Source organism: Lupinus angustifolius, chromosome LG09 (assembly GCF_001865875.1).
Source record: "Lupinus angustifolius cultivar Tanjil chromosome LG09, LupAngTanjil_v1.0, whole genome shotgun sequence".
In the NCBI taxonomy this organism is placed as follows: Eukaryota; Viridiplantae; Streptophyta; class Magnoliopsida; order Fabales; family Fabaceae; genus Lupinus; species Lupinus angustifolius.
Genome location: NC_032017.1, coordinates 12,986,905 through 12,997,820, shown reverse-complemented (window position 1 = coordinate 12,997,820; position 10,916 = coordinate 12,986,905). Strand labels below are relative to the sequence as shown.

Here is a 10,916-nt window from a genome sequence, read left to right as displayed (position 1 = left end):
ATAAAACCGAGTTCTCTTACTTACAAAAGGAACATAACAAAAATGAGAGTAATAATCTTCCAACAAATTGGTACAATTGTCAGGACAATTTGTTGAGAGAAGAAAACTCCCAACTAAAATAAATACCGAATAACGCTTTCAACAAAGTGCTACTTTAATTTATCTTTACTCTCAAAATGTTTCAGAAGGTCTTTCATCACAGTAGAAGTGAAATAATCAAATTTTTTGTTCAATGACTAACATTCTCCCTTCAGAAAGACAAAGTAAACAACTATAAATTTTCAAGGTGAATAACAGTGAGCTGAAAATATTTAGTTTCTCCTCCTCTTACAGATTTGGTGTCATTCAAGATTCCACATGCACCAGATGCATAATTGACTGATGTGGTTACTAGATATATTCTAGATTCAGAGACATCCGAGTATGGAGATGAAAATGGTAAACCCAACTTAATAGCTACATAATCTAAATAGAAAAATAGTTATCATAATTCTAGAAACCATAATGTTACTTTGAAAGTGCAATAGATGTGATGGTGAGAATTATAGTTTTTATAAGTTATAATCAACCATAATTGTATGAAAGAGTACCTTCGAGTAGATAATAATATCAAACTTACCAACAAGGTCTGGGAAGGTTTTGCTACTAATATAAGTGCCACTAGATTATAATAGTTATTTTTATGATTGATGTAATGATTATTTTGCTAACTTTATGAATATGTTCCTCAAATTATGATCAAACTTACCAACATGTGATTTTTTTTTTATATTTTAATCAATGAATATGTGATTTTAAGAAAGATTAAAGTCTTAATTGATATAAAGATTTTGTTCTTGATATTATAATCAATACCAATTTTATTTTAAGGAAAATTAAAAATCTTAATTATCAATTGTGTTCCGTATATTATATTCAATCTTTGTGTGATTTTAATAAATGTGTGTGTGATTTTAAGAAATAGTAAGCTCTTAATTAACTTGATTATGCGGTTATTATTATTATTATGAACAATGTATGTAAACTTTTTTCTACTTCTTTGTCAAAACAATTGTTGTTAATGTGGTAAATGTTTCAAGTTTATATTTTTACATTTGCATTCAATTTCAAATATTTTTTTTATGACCTCAACATATTTAACTATTGTTATTACCTTTTAAAACATTTACTTTTTACAGGTGGGATATAATTACCCTTGCACTTTTAAATATTCTTTCTTTAATTGCTATTATTATTTTAAAAAGTATTTGTCTATCTTTAATGTTAGTTTAATAATCTTTTCATGATTAAAAGGATTTTCATGTTAATAAATTATTCATTATTTTATAATGGTATAAAAAAATATACGATTGCCTAAATTCTAATTAGAATAATAAATTATCTATTTTCATTTTGTACATTATGGTAGTATCATTCGATCATCAATTTTATTTATGCATAATATGAGTTTAAAATCTATGCACTAATAGTGTAAAAAATTTTATACTGCACATCATCTATCATTGATTTGTAATACTTTTATTTGAAAGTCAATGATAGCTAACATATGAATGATGGAGATTTGCTGACAGTGTAAAAAACACTTACATGTTAGTGTATACATATTAAATCCATTTTATAAAGGTATATATTATTAAAAAATATGATATGCTCTAGTTGTTGATATATTATCCCTTTATTATATGTAACAAATTATTATATATATAATGCACAACTTTTATATGTTTATATAGATATGAGTAATTGTTATCATTTAATGGCATTTTTGTCTTTATTTATTGGAATGGTATAGAATTATTAAATCATATTAGATTTATAAACAATGCATGATTTCAAATAATTATGGGCAAATTATTACCTTACCATCATCTATGACAATAGAGATCTTTATATGATGTTTAGATATACTTCAGGATCCCATAGAAGCATAAGAAACACGAGAGATTAGTTTTGCATATATGAAAGGTAAATTCATATGTGGTACCAAAACATGTGAAATTAATTAGGAGTAATATATTGTCTTTTTGGACATATGATTGATTATGAAGTATCTATAGGCCCAAGTAATAATATTAATATGGTCATGTAGTGAAAACAACCTAAGATGATTAGGTTTATTCTTGATTCCTACCTTTTCACTTTACCTTTGGTTGGATGAAAAAAAGGCTTCCTTATGTTGTATCTAAAGTGAGAAGAAAAATCCCTTTAGTGTAAAAAATAATATTATTTATCACTCGTTTATTAGAGACCTAACTCATTATATGACTCAGATTTATGGTGATGAAGACTTGCTTATTACGTATGATTAAGAAAATAGAGATAACGCATAGCTTTGAGAAGCTTAGGCTTCATGAAGGAATAACTATATTAATCATTATTTGGAATTTGCAACTATATTTTCCCCCCCTTAAGAATATGAATTTTAAAATTATTTTTGCATATGGTGAAATTTGAGGTTTTTAGTTATCATAAGAGTCTTACGTATATGTTTGATAGAAGAGAATTGAACATGAAAAAAGTAACATGGATGAAGTTTCTTATGAATTTTACGTGACTTAAAGTACCACCAATGAAAGATGAATGTGGAGTTGATGGTTTGAATAAGGGAATCACTTTCATAATACTTATTTGGGAAGATATCCATAGAGGAGACTACTTGGTAGAAAAAGTATGAGTTGAGACTATTATATGTAGAGTTATTTTAAATAAATAGTAACATCAAATTTTGAAGACAAAATTTTGTTTATAGATGGGAGAAATGTAACATCGCAAAAATTACTATATTTTTGTAATTAATTTTTGAACCACCAATTATAGTTTTATTTTATGATAAAATAAGTACACTCATATATTCAATTTACTTTAAGATATCTCAATATTAAGGTAAGAAATAATAATAATAGAATCATATTGTTATTATATTCTTATTGTTGTTATTGTTATGATTATCATAATTATCATTATTCCATTATATATATCGATATATATTATTTGACTTGCAATGATATTATTATATATAATTTATCATGTTCTATCCTTATCATTAATATATGCTTGTTTCCTTATATATATAATTTATATTATTCTCTCATCTTTATAAGATTGCCTAGATTGATATTTTTATCATTACCAATATTATTGAAATATTTCATTTGTGAAACGATTTAGAAATTTATAATTGTTAGTAAAAATTAATAAATCATTTAGAGTAAAAAAATCTTATTTTTTATAAGAATAAGACTAATGAAGATTTGACTTAATGTAAGAGGAAAAGAGATAAAAGTCTTTTAGCTTTAGATTTTAGTCATCAAACTACAAAGGCTAGCACATAGAATAGATGGAAGAAAAGAAAGGGAGTAAAAGATAGGACATGAAAGTTAGGAAAGGAAAAATATTTCTCCATTAATTATAGATAATACTATCACCTTAAAACTCCAAAAATTTGTAATTGGAATTAACGTCTTGAGAAACTACTTTAATATGTACATTTATGTTTCTTCTAACACATTGAACTGAGAAAATTTTATTGGTTCAATTATATTTGAGTTATAAAGAAAAAGCAAAGAATATCATGCATAACTTTAATACTTGATAATAATTACTTTTGGCTATTTTTAAGTTAATAAAGTAATATCGGATAATAGTTTCTTTTGGCCTATATTTTAAACTGCAAAAAATCCCAATTACAACCATATTGTGATGCATGGAACTAGAATTAAATGGGAACTTCTCTATTGAATGTTTCTGAAGTCTGAAACAAAATGGCACCATGCAACATACATACTTTGAAATTACGGCCATATGAATAAACTAAGAATTCCATCATGTCAATGCTGGAAATTGCCCTACAGTATATGCACCACAACATTGTGTCATCAAGGCAATGAGTCCACATTTGTTGTCTCACTCCTTTGTGCTACTTCATATGTTAGAAGATATGATTAATCAGAAAAGTATTAAATAATTATAATTTTAACTTCAACAATCTTTTTTAACCAATCAGATGTGGTCGCATGACAATTACTTTACGATTGAAGGTCCCTTAGATGACCATAGATTTCATTCATGCACCAGCCGGGAATCGAACCCAGGTCCGTACCGTGGCAGGGTACTATTCTACCACTAGACCACTGGTGCATGTTTTCTATTTAGGAATTAATAGTGGGTCCAGGTACCCGTGGGTCTGGGTACCTCATTGCCCATACCCCGACCCCACCATCAACAGGTCCTAGAATTTCGGGTCTCAGTTACCTACGGTCCAAAAACATGAATCCATACCCGACTTGTGGCGAATATTTTTTGCATGCACCTATTGCCATCCCTAATCTAGTGTCAATTATTTTGATATAAATACTGATATAAAAGTTAATAATAAAATTAATACTAAATATTGATATAAATAATATAAACTTTTTTATATAAATATTTTGATATAAAATTAAATATTGACATAAATAAAGTCAATTACTTTGATATAAATATATACATAAATACATAAATACTAATTACATAAATACTAATTATAAATATATACATAATTAGCATTTTTGATATAAATATTGATATAAATATGTATAAATGAGTTGCTTGTAAGGATAAAAAATACAAACAATATATTTGTGATTAAAAAAACATTCAACATTGCTTAATATACTAAGTGTTGTTGAAAATAAACATTCAAAAATGCTAATTATACTGAGCGTTATTGAAAGTCTACTTTCAACAATACTTTTTATAGTGAATGTTATTGAATGTATACATATTTAAATTGAAAACCTCAAACATGTTTCTAAACTTTAACTCATTTATTCTCTTTCAGCTAAACAAAACCGTTTGCATACTAATCTTCAACAACATAACCGAGCATCAACAACTCATTTCCAACAAAATTCTACAACTAAACTCCTTTCCACGAATACAACTAAACTCCTTTTCACGACATTCAACAAAAATGTGAGTTTTTCATTTTATTAGTTTTTTCCTTGCATTGATGTCCATACTTAAATATCTACTCTTTTCCTCTAACATTAATATTTAGCTTAAATGTCTACTAAGTGTGTTACTTTAATCTCCGGGTTTAGAAATGATTTTTCCCTTTGCATGAACATTTAGCTCAAGTTTCTTTGTTGTACATAAATAATGGATTCTAAAAAAAGTGCACATTGGATTATCACAATGAAGAAGGTTATTAAAGTAAGAAGTAAAAATCAGAAGTTAACAGTAAAATGAAACATGAAAGGCCAAACAGTTAACATGAAGGGTGGCAATATATTAGAGATCTACATTGGGGTTGTTGTTTGACAACTTGTGCCAATATCATCCAACAACTTGAATGATAAAATGTTGAAGATTTTGAAGGCTATCAGTTAGACAAATTGTATGAAAGTTCCACACAATTTAATGATTTTTTAAACAATAAGAGACAAGTAAGATGTAAGTATTAAAAAAATTATAAATATGAATTGTTTTTATACCTATTCTAGAAGAGTATCCACAACAATACAACAAGAATCAAAATGGACTCCCCATTAATAGGTTCAATATTTGTTTTCTTCCAAACATGAATATTACACTGAGTAAAGATATCACGTGTCATTTTCAGTATGATGCATATCAAAGAATATGGTATATCTTGATAAAATAATTGAATCAATTGCAATCTTGAAAAAGATACCAATAAAGTGTCCTATTCTATTCTTTACGAGAATCTCTCAACAATAAGCTAATATCTCAATATTAACACAATAAGCTAATTTCTCAACATTAATTGGAAAGCATAATTTGGACCCACTAAAACACTCATTTGCATATATATTTATAGCAGCTTCAGTGGTGTGCCCATGTCTATCCCAAAAGTAATATTCCGTCCGGTTGGCACATAATGATACTCCTTCTTGATAACAAGGCTTAGTTATAATTGTGAAACCTATACATCAATAAATATTATCAGCAACATTAAAGATATGTAGGTGTGGTTGAAATTCAAGAGATGAATCCCATATGAAATTTAAATTTTAACAATTTAATTACTACATACCATATTCCTTTGGGGCATTTCTTATTCTATTGAAGAAGTTGAAACTGTCCACATAAACAAACGATGAACCGGAGAGTTGATTTGGCAACTTTTGAATCACAATTGGGAGTTTGTCTGAGGAAGGCTTGACCTTTCGATTTATACTTTCATTGCAAAATTGGGAAAGGGAACAACCAAGGAGTTGATTAGCAGTACCAACCACAAATTTTCGTGCTCCTAGATCATATATTGTCTGCAAATTTAAAATTAAATAAAATATTCAGTAAAAATATTAGGTGATCAAGTTTAGTCTATGAGTATTTAATTTAAAATCACCTTTATTTTATAAGCTAGTTGCCCGAGAAGGTAATTTGCAAATTCTTCTGGTTCCATGTTTTCATGTTGGAAATAATTGAGAGAATAATCATTGGAACCAATAACAATTAGAAATATGGATTTGGATAACTGGTCCTTTAGTTTATCGTTACTCTCGAAATGTTTCGGAAGGTCTTTCATCACAGTTGATGTGAAATACTCAATTTGTTTGTCCAATGACAAACATTCTCCCTTCAGGAAAAATTAAGACAAAGTAATCAACTTAATAGCTACATAATCCAAATAGAAAATATTAATAATAATTTCAGAAACCATAATATTACTTTCAAAGTGCAATGGATGTCATGGTGACAAATATAATTTTTATAAGTTATAATCAACCCTAATTCACTCAAAGAGTGCCCCCGAGTAAATTATAATGTGATACTTACCAATAAGGTCTGCGAAGGTTTTGCCATTGGTGTATCTGCCAGTGGATGTATTATTGAAGTCTATGCCATAAGGAGCTACATTTGCCTTAGCTAGTGTTTTAAGATTATTATTATTTCCAACATCTAAACCTGAATCCCCAAACACATATAATGCTGGAACATGGCTCTTTGCAACGTTGGCTTTGGCAAAGAAAGCTTCATAGGCTATAAAGGAAATAATCCAGAAAGCTTTGAAACTTGTCATTTCTTGTTATTTAGTTATTTGAAGATGACGAATATTCTTAAAGTAAATTACAATGAATTTATAATGTAAATTCTTTCACCTCTCATAGTTGGAAACAAGTGTGGAAAAAGTTGGAAACAAACATGGAAAACGTTAGAAACACCGCACTTTCTTTGAAAAAGAATGATAGACAACATTGTACAACTATATTAAATTTATTATTCTCACACTTTCTCTTATTTTTTGGAAAATAAAATGCCAAAGCTAAAATGATAGAACTACTTATATTTTTTTTCTAAAGAAAAATTGATCCAATTGTTATAGTCATAAAATAAAAGAAAACATTCAGTACTAAGAAGTAAAAAAAAGAAAGAGGAATAGCATAATATAAAATTCAAAAGTTTTATTACCATCACTTTAACAAAAACAATGCTAACTCATGATATAGTTGAAAATCTTCATAACTATCCCAATACCAAAAATATTGATTTTTTTTTTAAAAACTCTAGCGGCTAAAGAATAAGGTAACTAGAGAATTGAACTAATGACCATTATATAGGTGCAAGGCAATACTAAGAGCATGTAATATTGTGGTATGAATTTCTTGATTATCCCTGCCTCCAATATAATCAAATAGGGTATGTTGATGGTTATGTTCATGGATAGTTTTAAATTGTGAACACAAAATATAGAATGGCAGTTGTGGTTTAAAACAATTTCTTGTCCTTATGAGTATCACAATAATTTTATGATTATTTACTCAATCTGGGTCACTTTGGTAATTTCTACGATAAATAAAAACACTTGAGTCAATAATGTTTTAAAGAAAATAAGGGTGCTTAAGTTATTTTTGAAATAGAAAACAAAAAATAATTCTGAAAAGGTCACTATATTTTTAAATTAATAAAATCATAACAAATAATTATTATTTTCGCCATACATTGCAAATAAAAAAGTTCTACAAGATAAAACATTAATCATGTATTTATTTATGAAAAATAAAAGTCTCACAGAATAATCAATTTATTAAGTAAAATATTAGAGGGTTACCTATTGTTATTAGATTCTTTGAAAATAAAATAACATGCTTATCATATGCTACTTCCAAAGTGGAATAGTCCTTATCAAAATCCTCCCAGGTCGAACTATAAATAGACCCTCTAACCTCTAGTTGAAAACAAACAAAATAACATAGAAGTAAGGTTGTTGTTAGAGTCAACATCCTGAAGTAAGTCTGGCATCAATGCCCCACTTCGGTGACCACACATTGCACCCCTTCTCTGCCATGTTCCATGCTTTGTCGCTCACCTTTGTCTAGTGTCAATGAGTGAACAAATATTCTATTTAATGAATAGAATCTAGCAAGGGATTACATAGTAACTAAAAATCATACACTTACAAGGTAACAGTTAGAAACAGGTTCTTAGTTCTGAACTGAGATACTTCAAAATAATTGTCTTTACCAATCTAAAAATTTACATTCCACTTACTTCAAAATATACATTATGTCATGTTTAATTCTAATTCTTTTAAAGATGTAAAGAGTGAATTTTACTTTTACAAATAAATGTTTTCAATACACGAGAACATTCTTTTCCAAGTGTTTTATTTCTAAATCTTTTCAAGTTATTTGTTGGAAACATGAAAAGAAAGAGACCACAATCTGAAGGTACTCCAACCATAGAAATAGTTACCTGATATCATTTTTTCTAGAATCAATTTCATTTTAAACAAGCAATCTATCTACAAGTTTTAGGAGTTGATGCAAAAGTATAATTAAGTACCATCAAACATAGTAATAATTCAATGGTATCTATCATCCTGAACATGCTACTGAAATAGAACAAAGAAATACTTTCACAATATCTCTATAGAGAACTTGGCAAGGTCATTCAACAACATCTGATAGATCAGAGGCCAAGTAATCAATTTTTCAATAAAAAAACGGAGAGCATTACTAAAGACAAAATTGGAAGCTTATACAATTATAGAAAGGGTTCTTAGTTCTTAGCATTGAAGTTAGTGATAGAAAGGGATGGCAACACTCTTATTAGAGAGATGGACAGAAAATAGTCTTCAATGCTTCAAGCCTTCAAGCAAAGGAAGGATTCCTTTGTGGCATAATTCACATATATAGATAGGGGAATTCTGGTACTGATAAGTTTGCAAACTTTGGCATATACATTAGGACATTCTCTTCGTGGAAAATAATTCCTAACTTTATATTAGAGGATTATAATAAGAATCGGTTAGGTCTCCCTAACTATAGATTCAATGACATGTAATTGTCCTCCTTGCTTCTTATTTTCTATATATATGTGTGTGGGGTGTTTTTGTGCCTTTGCTTAAAAAAAACTAAATATACATGTCCTATAATTGATATCAATTTAATAAAATATTAAAAGTGAAAGTGAGAATCATTGATGAATTTTCTTGAATTTATTTTTCTTCAATATTAAATGAAATTGAAAAGCCAAACATGTCATTTTCTGATTTTTTGTTTTTTTTGGATGGATTGAGTATACATCCAAATGAATATATCCATAGATATCCATTGGATATAATGGACGAATTTGGATGGATTTGGATGCATTATGAATTATGGATAATTTTATTACTTCTAATTCTTGGAGAATAGTTTGTGGTAAACTTTTAAGGGTCCACTTATAAGTTGGACTTTAGAAGGGAAAATGGAAATGGAAGACTAATTCTTCCACTACAAAATCTAACTCATAAACAATACAATACATATTAGTAACTACTATCTGGATCCTAAGCTATACCTAGAGCTAAGGTCTTATATTGCGGCAATGATGGTAGTTTCAACGACTTAAGAATCATAATATTACAAAATGTCTTGCGAGTATGATAAACTGTGATGTACTCTTTAGGAAAAACACAAAAATAGTTATATCTATCCATTATCACAGTAAAGATTTATATACAGTTAGTGCATCAACCAACATTCATTTGTACTACTTTTATTTAACAGTCAATAATGATTGAATTGTAGATGATGCAGTGACAGTATAAAAAACTATTACACTGTCAGTGCATACATTTAATTTTTCTCATACATAAAAATGAAAAATTAATTTCAGCACTTTTATTAAATTAATATATAAATTTTAAGATAAAATTATCTTTTTATTGTTCTTAATCAACATCCTTAGGGTTACCGTCAAGATATCCTATTATAAGAATATATAAATAATTGTTAAAAAAATGTGGTTTATGACTTGATCCCTTTACTCAATATAGCCCGACAAAGATTCCATATTCTACAATTTTCTTATCCTCATGACTTGATCCCTTTACTTTATAAAATAATATTAAAATATTGATTTTTATTTTGTTTATTTTTCTTTTTAATTGAATGAAGATTTCTAATAAATTTGTGACACAAAATAGGACATAAATAAGGACATGTGATCTTCATCCCTATAGTTAGGTATACTAATAATGTAGTCAGAAAAATAATAAAAAATAATATTATCATCTTATTATGTAATTCAATTTAAAATCTTGATTTTTGGTTACTCTGTTATTATATGCTATTATTCTCCTTAAAGACTATGATATAGACATGGTTTTAACGGATGATGTCCCTTGTTCTGTGATTTCCATAGCTGGTTTTTTTTGTTTTTTCATTGATAATTTTTTTATTCTTGACCAAAAAGGAGAAAGTGGGCTTCTTGAGTTTTAGTCAGGGTATTCAAACTTTACCTTCATACTTTTACAAACTAACTTTTGATATTTTTTGACTTGTTATGAGGATGACCTTTTGAGATAAATAAATAAATGAAAATAAAGTAAAAGATGGTGATAGTTTGTTTTTTGTTACAAGATTAATTAAAGAATTTGAAGTGTTAGAAATAACCATACTGTATTTTTTTTAGAATAATGAGAA

The 10,916-nt window shown here is 27.7% G+C and overlaps 1 non-coding gene across 1 annotated transcript; it reads right to left on the bottom strand.

The window, feature by feature from the left end:
* On the bottom strand, positions 4,067-4,137 carry TRNAG-GCC. The gene has a single exon. It is a non-coding gene; the product is annotated as a tRNA-Gly (tRNA).